This window comes from Phocoena sinus, chromosome 9 (assembly GCF_008692025.1).
Source record: "Phocoena sinus isolate mPhoSin1 chromosome 9, mPhoSin1.pri, whole genome shotgun sequence".
In the NCBI taxonomy this organism is placed as follows: Eukaryota; Metazoa; Chordata; class Mammalia; order Artiodactyla; family Phocoenidae; genus Phocoena; species Phocoena sinus.
This window is the reverse complement of record NC_045771.1, coordinates 3954791-3967558: the sequence shown is the minus strand read 5'-3', so window position 1 is coordinate 3967558 and position 12768 is coordinate 3954791.

Genomic DNA, 12768 nt, shown 5'->3' with positions numbered 1-12768 from the left:
GTGTGCGTTTTCAGTCACCACTGCTGTCATCCCACTGAGTCCAGCTGCCAACCCCACCTCCTGGGCTCCTTGGGACCAGAACTTGCCTCCTTTCCTGATGGTCCATAAAAACCCGAAATTTCCTCCCACTTTCACTCCTATTAAACCACACATTTTTTAAAAAGCAAGACGAGTTAAACATTTTATCCGTCGTTTCTTTTGGAATGCCGTAAAAACCAAGTTTCTTCCAATGGTCCCTGGCAATTTTGCTGGGGATGGAAGTTTTCCTGTCAGCTTTTGCTTCATGTATTTCGAAGCTGGGTCTTCAGTACATAAAGGCTTCAGACATTTTTTTGATGCTCTGGGAGCATTATTCTCATCACCGATAAGAAACACCCCTCCTCGTGTGTGCCACTGATATCACCTTTGTCTTCTGCTTTGTCTCGTACAAGCACGTTTCTTCTCTTTGTCAGCATTTGCTTGGCATTTTCTTTACAGACCTTCATTTTTATCCCTTTTATTTTTAAGTGTCTTATAATGAGTGAAAAAGCAAAATTAATTTGTATTCTGTTTGTTATTTAATAGATAAATGTGGCTCCATTAGCCATTACTGGGAGTATGAATATCTTTGGACACATTCCTTCTGTCTTACTTTGTGCTTTCTTCTTTTAATACTTTCCAGCCTTTTATTTTTCCCTTTCTTGTATTATTACCTTGTATTATTAGGTATGAAAGCAGCACAAAACTTAGTGGCTTAAACACACACATTTATTGTCTCAGTGGCTATAGGTCAGGAGTCTGAACACAGCTTCCTGGCTCCCCTGCTCATGTCTCTCGAGCCTGCAATCAGGTGGCCGCAGGGGCCGTGGTCTCATCCGATGCTTCACGGGAGAAGGACCCGCTTCTGAGCTCAGTGTGGTCACTGGCGGTGTTCAGTTCCTGGTGGGCTGTTGAAGGGAAAGGCTCCGTTTCTTGCTGGTTGTCAGCAGGACGTCACCATCCTTGCCACGTGGGCTTCTGCAAACCTGTAGGACGGCCCACAGTAGGGCACGTGGCTTCTTCAAAGGCAGCAGGGGGCAGATCTGCCTGGAGGACTGATGTACAAGCTCACATTATGCAATCACAAACACCCCATCGCCTCTGCCATATTCTCCTGTTAGAAGAACATCCCAGGTCCTCCCCACTCCAGGAGAAGGGATTACACAAGCCCACGGACATCAGGACGCAAGAGGCAGGGCGACCGCCTTAAAGTCCATCCACCACATTTCCCAGGCCCTTTCTACATTGAGATTATTTTCTTTGTTACTTTTTCTTTTAATGGTTTGGGTTATTTATATTTTAACATTCCTACTCACACCCATACTTTCCCAGCGGTGTCTAGAGTTGATCAGATTATATATTCTTTACCAAACAAACCAAAGTTATTTAATTCCTAATGTTATGCATTAAAAAAATTAGTGCAAATATGAGGTTTGGTTACGATCAAGAGAAGAGCTAGCCCTAAGCATAATTACGATTTCAGAGGTATTATTCACTATGGATTCATATCTGAGCCTACCCTAGGAGCAGTGTACCGCGCGTTTGTCACTTACCTCTGAGACCCTTATGTAAGCACTTCTGCCCCCAGTCCCATTCTCAAGGGCCCTCTGTTTTGCTAACTTATTGGAATAATTAACTTAGCTTCAAGTGTTAATGACTAATAATGTCTTTTATGTAATCATCCAACTCACACTTTTCAAGATAACCAAGGCCTCTGTGCCTGAATCGGGGGAGGGCTATTAACTCCATCAGAGGATCCATCTGCTACATATACCAGAGGTAAGCAAGATAATTAGCCCCAGAAAAAGTCAGGGTGATGTGTGGAGTTAGAGCTTCTTTCTGTATCAAAACTCGTATCTCTGGCATTTGAAAATGCCAAAACACAATTGTATTCAAAACATCGAGACAATGTTAGACCTCCCGTCACCTAATTCACTGACTCTCTCTGTTTACTTTGCAAGGATAGAAAATATTGATGAAAATTATAATACATGCTCCAAATTCATTCCTTTTCTATTACGGAGAAGATTTAAAAAATGGAAATCATTTGTTTCCTTACAAGACCACATTTTAGGTCACAAACTAGACTAAAGCTCTCATCTAAAGTCTTTTATCGTATCCCTTTTCTAACAGCTTAGGCAAAATCCTTAGTGGTTATTTAGAAAATATTGGACATAATTCCAGTTTATGCTTATTAGTATGTGTGTGTGTCCTTAGAACACAGAAATCCTGTGTGTGTGTGTGTGTGTGTGTGTGTGTGTGTCTGTAAAATTGCTGGCACTAGTCGCTGTAGTCAACATTTAAAGTGCTAAGCTCGACACAAAATCTAAAATTCTATCAGAAGGGAGCTATTTCTACCGCTTGAAAAATGTCCTCTCTGCCCAGCCCCTGCTCACAGCTTTCTGGCCGTGACTTTGGAACAAAGCCATGATTCTTCCACCAGAGGCTGGGGTTATACTTTGAATGCTAAGTTATTTGGGATGCTGTTCTTTTCATTTGGTGCCTGCATCCACTGTTCATGCAGTATTAAGACATCAGTTAAAGAGAATGCAGAATTGATGTTCTATCTAGACTAGTCACGATGCTTAGCATATAAGCACACATCCAGAATACTATCTGATCGAGTTATGGCTGTGGAGATTTTGGGCATGTTTGGTCTGCCTAGTGTAATTCAGATCGTATCTGCAGAGTTCTCAAACCTCACTGAGGACAAAATACCACATAGTTGAATCCTGTGATAATTTAGATGTGGTCAAGGTAGCTTGTCCTTGGTACAAACGAAGTGAATCAATTGTATAAAAATGTTATAAACTGAGTTCTTTGTTGACTCCAAGGTTCTCTCTGGCCCTAAAGTTGTGGGGATGGGATTGTTTTCAAGCACCACTTGCATACTGATGCGTGGGTCTATCTTTTTAATTAGTCGCTAACAAAGCTCTCCTAAGGATAGTGTAAGAGATACTCCCTCAGCCTGGATTGAGTCGTGGGTTTTTCACTTTTTGTTGTTTCTTCTTCTTCTTCCCCTTACCCTTCTTGCTTGAAAATGACCAGATAATTTTCTATGCGATCAGTTGAGAGAGAGACTCAGTGGAATCAGTGACCCAATGACCTGTAGGTGTGTGGTCACAATATTTGGGAGAAAGACGTGGTGCACATGAATGGAGCCACCAGGAATAAGGTTCTTGTTCCCAAGTTTGGGACAGTCGCCCCAGGGATTGGTCCTGCTGCAGCGCAGTGATGGGGGGACAGTTCTCGGTGTCCAGGGAAGGCAGAGATGCTGCTATGAGTGTCAGGACTGTTTTCTCCAGGGAACATCTGGACCAGACCAGGACCGGATGCTGGTTCTCATCCCCCTCCCTCCCTGTATCCGTCTATGATGCCACCTCCCACCTCCACTTCCCCCGTCACACAAAGGGCTTCAAGTAGTTGAATAGTTCACAGGTCAGTATTTCCAAGAACCGTTTGCTTCTTTTGCAAACCTTGTCTACGAGCACATTTGCAGTTTGCTGTGTGAGGAATTAAATCCACCGCTCCTTCACAAGACCACTCCGCAAGCTGCTTTGGAGACCTTGGTTTGTTTCCTTCAGCTTTAAACAGAAATGTTTAATGAAGATGAGATCTTTTTTTTTTTTAACATCTTTATTGGGGTGTAATTGCTTTACAATGGCGTGTTAGCTTCTGCTTTGTAACAAAGTGAATCAGTTATACGTATACATATGTTCCCATATCTCTTCCCTCTTGCGTCTCCCTCCCTCCCACCCTCCCTATCCCACCCCTCCAGGCGGTCACAAAGCACCGAGCCGATCTCCCTGTGCTATGCGGCTGCTTCCCACTAGCTAGCTATTTTACGTTTGGTAGTGTATATATGTCCATGCCTCTCTCTCGCTTTGTCACAGCTTACCCTTCCCCCTCCCCATATCCTCAAGTCCATTCTCTAGTAGGTCTGTGTCTCTATTCCCATCTTACCCCTAGGTTCTTCATGACATTTCTTTTTTCTTAAATTCCATATATATGTATTAGCATACAGTATTTGTCTTTCTCTTTCTGACTTACTTCACTCTGTATGACAGACTCTAGGTCCATCCACCTCATTACAAATAGCTCAATTTTGTTTCTTTTTATGGCTGAGTAATATTCCACTGTATATATGTGCCACATCTTCTTTATCCATTCATCCAATGATGGACACTTAGGTTGTTTCCATCTCTGGGCTATTGTAAATAGAGCTGCAATGAACATTTTGGTACATGACTCTTTTTGAATTTTGGTTTTCTCAGGGTATGTGCCCGGTAGTAGGATTGCTGGGTCATATGGTAGTTCTATTTGTAGTTTTTTAAGGAACCTCCATACTGTTCTCCATAGTGGCTGTACCAATTCACATTCCCACCAGCAGTGCAAGAGTGTTCCCTTTTCTCCACACCCTCTCCAGCATTTATTGTTTCTAGATTTTTTTTTTTTTTTTTTTTTTTTTTTATGCGTTACGCGGGCCTCTCACTGTTGTGGCCTCTCCCGTTGCGGAGGACAGGCTCCGGACGCGCAGGCTCAGCGGCCATGGCTCACGGGCCCAGCCGCTCCACGGCATGTGGGATCTTCCCAGACCGGGGCACGAACCCGTGTCCCCTGCATCGGCAGGCGGACTCTCAACCACTGCGCCACCAGGGAAGCCCTGTTTCTAGATTTTTTGATGATGGCCATTCTGACTGGTGTGAGATGATATCTCCTTGTAGTTTTGATTTGCATTTCTCTAATGATTAATGATGTTGAGCATTCTTTCATGTGTTGAAGATGAGATTTTGATTTCCTTTTCCATACGTAGGACTTGCTGAATGTGAGTGGGAAAGAACACAGCTTGATGTGGTGGAGTTAATGGAAGCCGTATATAATCCTCATTATCTGTGACAATTAAGGCAGACCAGGCTGTGTTGTGACAGTTGATTGGGCTGTGTGATGATGCACGAAAGTGATGTTTATAACCCCCTGGACTGCTTTGCCATTCAGAAATTCATAGCTATATAAATTCATTCCGTGGATTAAGCATATGTCTTCAGCATGTCCCTAGTTCGCTGGATCTTTACACTGGGAATGTAGCCCACCAAATGAGAATAAATGCATAGAATTGATCAGAAAATAAAAAGTTGCTGGACGATGCACAGAATCTCTTGGTGTCACGAGAGTGTTAGAACCTCTTGATAAGGGGTCCATGGCTGGAGTGGGAGAGAGGCACCAGACGCACAGAGGTGGAAGAGATGCAGGGGCAGGCACAACTGGAGAAGGGGAAGAGGGGTCCAGTCCAAGGACCGGTGGGGACAGTGTTACAGCCTGAATGTCTGAGTCCTCTCAGAATTCACATGTTGAAACCCCGCATTGTGATGGTATTAGGAGGTGGGGCCTCTGGAAGGTGATTAGGATTAGATGAGGTCATGGGGGTGGAGCCCTCACGAATGGGTTTGGTGCCTTTAGGAGAGTCACAGAGAGCTTGTGAGGACACAGTGAGCTCTGCAACCCAGCAGAGGGCCCCACGAGGCACGGAATCTGCCAGCGCCTTGACCTTGGGCTTCCCACCATCCAGAACTGTGAGAAGTGGATTTCGATGGTGTCTAAGCCACCCAGTCTGTGGTTTTTTGTTAGAGCAGCTGCACAGACTAAGACGGACCGGACCTGACTACTCATGCAGTTCACATCGAGATACATATTGCAACCCTGACTCGAGTCTGGACTCAGACAAGGAGACAGGAGGCTCCCTTCCAAGGGGACACAGTAGCGCCAATGATCAAAGTCAATGACACGTGGGGAGGAACCCCAGGCTCTATGAGAGATGGCCGTCCAGCCCACGCTGTGCAGGAATAGGTGGGTGAGATGTGAGAACTGAAATCAGTGTTCTGAGCTGGGCAGGACAGCAACTCTAACACAGACGTGTGAGATTTGAGGTCTGGCTCCACCATTAACAAGTGATGTGACAGACAACCTGTTACCATCTGTACCAAGAGACGGAACGGTCCCTACTGAGTAGGGATGTGCTGGGGCTAAGTCAGGTAGTGCAAGACACACCCAGGGCGTGTCTGTGACCCAGTTATCGCTAAGTAAAGATGGCTCTTACTATTCTTATTCTCATTATATAAATTATTATTACTATTCCTGGACAACCAAAGACTGCACCATCTCCAAAGCAGAAACAGGCTCACAGACGTAGAGAACAGACTTGTTGCCAGGTGGGGGGTAGGGGAGGGAAGGATTGGGAGTTTGGAATTAGCAGATGCAAACTATTATATAGAGAATGGATAAACGACAAGGTCCTACTGTAGAGCACAGGGAACTATATTCATATCCTGGGATAAACCATAATGGAAAAGAATATATATATATATATATATATATATGTATAACTGAGTCACTTTGCTGTCCGGCAGAAATTAACACAACGTTGTAAATCAACTAGACTTCAGTAGAATAAACTAAAAATAGATTGCACCATCTATTCTAGTATATTTAGATTTTTAAAAGTGGGCCGCTCTTTCAGTCTAAAGGAGTGACTTGTGAAGAATTAAATTTCAAATAGTGTGGTACCTGGGGCAGGCTCCCCCGTGTTGGAGGAGAAAGCTGTGCAAAGCCCCTCCAACCCTCCCGGCGCCCCTCACTCTTCTCCACCCTCCCAGTGCCCCAGGGACCGCATCCTTGCTTTGTGGCTTCTGAGAGGTCGGCCAAAGGGAAGCACTGGTGGGGAGGGGCAGGGCGGAGGGGAGTGAGTCAGGGCACTCCCTCCCCACCAAGCCCCTGAGCTGCCTGCCTCCGTCAGGCAGCCTCTGCGGCAGCTGCCCTTCCTGGGGTCCCATCCCTGCCCCCTCCTCCAGCCCCTCCAAGCTTGGGATGGGGAATGGTTCCCCAGTTACTAGCCCCACATGCTGCGCTACCCTTGGTTGGTTTTTCCTAAATCTTGCCTACGCCTTAAAAAACGTCCCTTTAGGGGCTTCCAGTGGTTACGACTCCATGCTTCCACTGCAGGGGGGCATGGGTTCGATATCTGGTCGGGGAACTAAGACCCCACAAGCCGCTCAGGGCAGCCAAAAAAATTAATAATAAAATGCAGCACTTTTAGAAAAAAAATAAAAATGTCCCCTTATTACACCTTCCTCCATTTCTCAGTATGACGACTTCTGTGTCCTGCCCTGGGCACTCTTGTTGCCCTCGAAACCACGCCCTTATTGTTTCCATGGCTTCCGAGCTATTTAGAGACTATTCTGCCTCACTCCCTTCTTTTCTCATCACCAAAAACAGCCGACATTGTAACCTTTGGCAAAGAGACACTCACAGGCACCCCTAACATGCCAGCAGAGCAGGGGAAGCATAAATGAATGCTCCCTGCCTGCGTATCCCTGTTACAATTACATAGAATACGGTAATTTTTAAAAGCGCGACTGAGATGCTTAGTAAAGTAGCAGGTGTTACAAAATTGCATTTTTATTAGCCTTCCCCATATCAGACGTGGAAATGATGGTCTCTCCAACTATTTCACCACTTGTTAAATGTTCCTAGTCAGTTATCACTGATCATGCTTCCTTTTAAATCATATGTGGACAATTAGAGACTTTTAGGTTAATTAATTTTCTATATCAGGAGAAAAGAGTTTATGTAAATTTAAGACAGTGGTATTAATATTATTAACAATAATAGTTATCGTAAACTATGGATTTATAATTTATATGTATAAAAATAGAGCCCCTGCTGTAAAAATATTAAAAATTGTAGTTAAATTTTATAGTCTTAAAATAACTTTCTGCATAGCCACACTTTCTAAGTAGGACATATCTGGCCAATTACTTAATATAAATAAATGGTAATTGATTATCCATACCTACCATTATTCTCTAATGCATCTGACTTATCCAAAAGATACAAATCATTCCCAAAAAATTGCTCTGTCAAATAAGATAAGGAAGGAAGTTTGGGTAAAGGGTAGATAAGAGTTGGAAAACTAAGAAGCCAGGACTTGGGTTTGAAGATAAATTACATGTCTTGAAACGTTCTATCATGAGCTGTGCACCCGGCACAGTTGGGAGAAAGACAACGGGATGCACCATGTACATTATCCACAAAACACACCACCTGGTCAGGTAGAGTGAGTCTCGCTCTAGCATCAAGACAAAGAGAAGCTTACTCATTGAAAGGGACATTGTGGCAATGGAAGGGAAATGCTCTTGATGACATCACTGGACTGGTTTTTAATGAATGAATGAATGAAAACTGCTTTTTAGTGAATTCTTCAATGTAGACAGATATTGTAACATAACCCAAAGGACAATTTGGTGGTAGCAGTTCTTTAGGGAAAATGCCCTGAAAGGAAACTTTCTCTTTCACTACAGCCAGAACAGTTCTGACACCAAATGCGTGTGGGGTTTTTCCCACACCAATCAGTCCTCCAAGCCTCCAGACAACAACTGCGTGTCCTACAATCCACTTCAGTTCTGACACTATCTACCTGGTGTTAGCACAGACCCCACAGGTGAAAGACTCAATCCCGCAAGACTGTCCCCAATTCAGATGCCAATTGCAAGTAGCGGGTCCCCAGATTACGCACCTTCTGTCCAACTTGACTACAGATTAGGGGTCCATGAACCCCTTCTCGGGTTCAGTTAATTTGGTATAACACCTCACCGAACTCAGAGAAACACATTGCTTACATTTACTTGTTTCTTATGAAAGATGTGATGGAGGATACAGATGGGCAGCCATATGAAGAGGTGCATAGATAGGGTGAGGTCTGGGGAAGGGGCTCAGAGCTGCCAGGCCCTCCCCAGGCCCTCCACCCTCCCTGGACCTCCAGGTGTTCATCAAACCAGAAGCTCTCTGAACCCCTTTCGTTAGAGACTTTAATGGTGTCTCCATTCTGCAGGCATGATTGACTATTAATTCAATCCCCATCCCCTCTTCCCTCCCCAGACGGTGGGGCTGACAGTTCTAATCTGATTTGGTTTTCCTGGTGACGCACCCAGAGTCCCCAGGTTAGAACAAAAGATGCTCCTATCACCTAGGAAATCCTCAGGGATTTAGGAGCTCTGTGTCAGGAACCTGGGTCAGAGAACAAATATTGGAACAAAAAGATGCTCCTAGTACACCTATCACTCAGGAAATTACAAGGGTTTTAGGAAACGTGTCAGGAACTGGGGGCAGAGACGGAATATCTAGTTCTTGCTATGTCAAAGACCCACAGTGGTACAACCAGGAAAAATGATCTGATGATGGCTTAATCACAGCTGTTAGTTTACTCATCTTCTCAAAATTTTGTTATGGTCTCAGAGAAGATAGATCTCTCAGGAAAATCACATGGACGAAAGCAACGAGCAATTGGTGGAAATAGACAAGTAAAAAAGGTGGGGAAAGAAATGCTTACCTGGGGAATTCCCTGGCGGTCCAGTGGTTAGGACTTAGCACTTTCACTGCCGGGCCCGGGTTCGCTCCCTGGTCAGGGAACTAAGATCTCGCATGCCATGCAGCGCTGCCCCCCCGAAAAATGCTCATATGCTTCCATGTTTGACTTTATTCATCTCCATCCCTGCAAAGCCTGGCACCAAACTGGACTTCAGGCTTAAGAAACAAATGCACCCAACCTGGATTTGAGAAATAAAGGGAAAGAGGAAGTTGAGAAGAGGCAGAAAAATGATAAAATATCAGGATGGAGTTATAATAGATGCAGCTGGAAATGATGTGGCAAGATTTTAAAATACGAGAGAAAGAGAGAAAGAGAAAGAAAGGGAGGGAGCATCTATACCTTTAAGAACTCCTGCCGGGGCCCCAGAGCTCTGAGAAAGCAAAGGGCATGATCTTTTGCTCCCAGACCTTGGTCCATCAGCATCAAAGTCAGACCTGATATGGGTCCCACTCCAGCATCTCAAATCTACGTTTCGAACTAAGTGCGTTTCTGCTTGACAACACCTACTACCGTGGCAACTGCCCCTTTCACCCAGAGTGGGCTGACCCTGCAAAGCAGCCCCAGATAATTCTTAACTTAAACTCTGGGGTTTTGTTTTGTTTTGTTTTTAGAAGTCGTACCTAAAGAATGCCTAAAATGTTCTCTCCTGATAGACAGGTTTTCTTGCCGCTAAGTGAAATTACAGTTGCAAAGGGAAAACAAGCTAGATTTGGTGGCATCGATTCTGGTTTTTATATTTTAAGTTTCACCAAATATCTCAACAGTCTTAATGCATTCAAAATATTTGAAGTCTAAAAATTATACATTTAAAGAGGTTTAGAGCTGAGCAACAAACGGGTAACATATTACTTAAAATGTATACCATCAAAGGTCAGTTTTCCTAATGCAAAAAAGAATCATAAATAGAACATAAATGAGGAAACATAAATAAAACAACAGAAAAATAGGCAAATATTATGAGCAGACAGTTTCTATAGAAGAAGGTATAAAGAAGACGGGTTTATCTTAAATAGTATTAAATAGCAAATAAGATTTTATCTTAAGTGTTTTGTTTCTATTTAAAACATACACATCTGTTAGCCAATCTCTTGATATGACGAGCGTTTCAGGTTTTCTTTATTAATTAACTATACCTGTGATGCATTACCTTTTATTTCCAATTTCAGTTTCTTTCAAGTAAAATTTAAAAACCTTCTGAGTGCAGCATCCTTCTGGAGTTTTCCTTTTTTCCCCTCACAGCATTTTTAAAAAGTTTTATAGAGATACAATTTTCATACAAAACATTTCACCCATTCAGATTGTACAACTCAATTTTTAGTATGTTCACAGAGTTGTGCAACCATCAGCTTAATCTAATTCTAGATGAAAAAGAATCCTTATACCCACTTGCAGTCATTCCCCGCCCCTGGATGCCCATCATAAACTTGTCTCCTCTCCCGCCAACTCATATCCAGTCCCAGGCAACCGTTACCGTCTGTCTCTGTAGACATTTCATGTAAATGGAGTCATACAACATGTACTCTTTTGTGACTGGCTTCTTGCGCTCAGCATAAGATGTTTATAAGATCCCTCTATGTTGTGACACGAATCAGTACCTCATTCCTTCTATGGCTGAATGATATTCCATTGTAAGAATACATCCTATTTTGTTTATCTGGTCATCCGTGATGGACACTTGGGTTATTTCCCCCTTTTGCCTATTATAGATAATGCTGCTATGAACATTTGTATCCAAGTTTTTGGTGGGCATATGTTTTCACTTCTCTTGACTATATACCCAGGATTGGAATTGCTGGGTCAAGTGGTAACTTAACATCAGGCCTTTTGAGGGACTGCCAGACTGTTTTCCATGGCGGCTCCACCATTTTACACTCCTACCAGCAATGTATGAGGGTTCCAGTTTCTCTACATCCCTACCAATAGTTGTTATTATCTGACCTTTTTATTAGAGCAATTTTAGTGGGTGTGAAATGACAACTTGTTGTGGCTTTGAGTTAATATTACTTTTGTAGAAAAACAAGAGTCAAACTCGTATTTTAAAAGGTATTTTTAAAAAGTCTGCTTGTGGCATTTTTAGCAGGGAAGAAATAACGTGTTGTATGTGCGCTTCAGCCATAGATTTGCAATGGGCCTGCAACTCCAAAACATTCAGGTTTGATTCTCCGTGATTACTGAGACAGATGACAGTTTCCTGACAGTCGTTCAGGTTTTCGTTCCTTTCTGGGCATTTATAATCTTGGGCTCAGAGAAAAGAACCCTGGTAAAAGTCAAGAGATCTGTGTGTTCCCAGCTCAGTGGCTAAACTGAATGCATACTCTTAGGAGCAAATTCAAGTCCCTCTTTTTACCTACAGACATGTTCTATGGCCATAACTTTTAGACCGTTAAGTGTTGGGCTATTTTTTTTTCTACAAGATATTCCATAGGAACCCTAAAATATATACTCTGCTCTCCTGGTTCTCTTAAACAGATGTTATATAAAGGAATTTTACATTGCCCAAAGATAATAGGATTTTCATGCATTTAACTGCTTTTATTTTCTGATACTTTGCTTATTTACAGAGCTTCTCTATATAGATGTTCCTAATGTATAAAAGAGCTATCAACAGTTAACAGTTCCTACACTTCATTAAGAAGGTATTTAATACCCACAAAACACTGTACTGGTCAAGAGGTCTTCACTGGGGTACGGAGGCAGCGTTAGCTGAGCAGGTGAAATAGCTGCGGTCGTAGCCTGGAACGTCGACTAGTGGCATGAATAGGAATATGAAACCCAGGCTCTTTACCCTTCCTTCCTCCACCTGTGAAATGGGTATGTAGTAGAACACACTCATTAGTGTTCAGAGACAGGTGCTAGGAGAGAAGAGAAACCCCAACCCACAGATGTTTTGGTCCATAAGAGTCTATTTCCTAAAATAGAAACCACTAGGGCCCATCTAATGTAGAGGATCTGGTTCAGAATCATCTCGTTCCTGAGAAGTTCATGATGTCGGTGGCTCAAGGAAAATAACCCCGTTCAATTGAGCAAGACCAGGGACAGAGATTAACTTACATAATTTCCTCGACTCTTGGTCTACACTGGCAAGGGAAAATGCTGTCAAAGATAAAAGTCTTCTAATTAAATGTGGAAGGGCGTTTACATGTACACTTGGGACTTCTCTGACATCTCTCACTGTTGTGGCCTCTCCCCTTGCGGAGCACAGGCTCCAGACATGCAGGCTCAGTGGCCATGGCTCGCGGGCCCAGCCGCTCTGCGGCATGTGGAATCTTCCCAGACCGGGGCACGAACCCGTGTCCCCTGCATCGGCAGGTGGACTCTCAACCACTGCG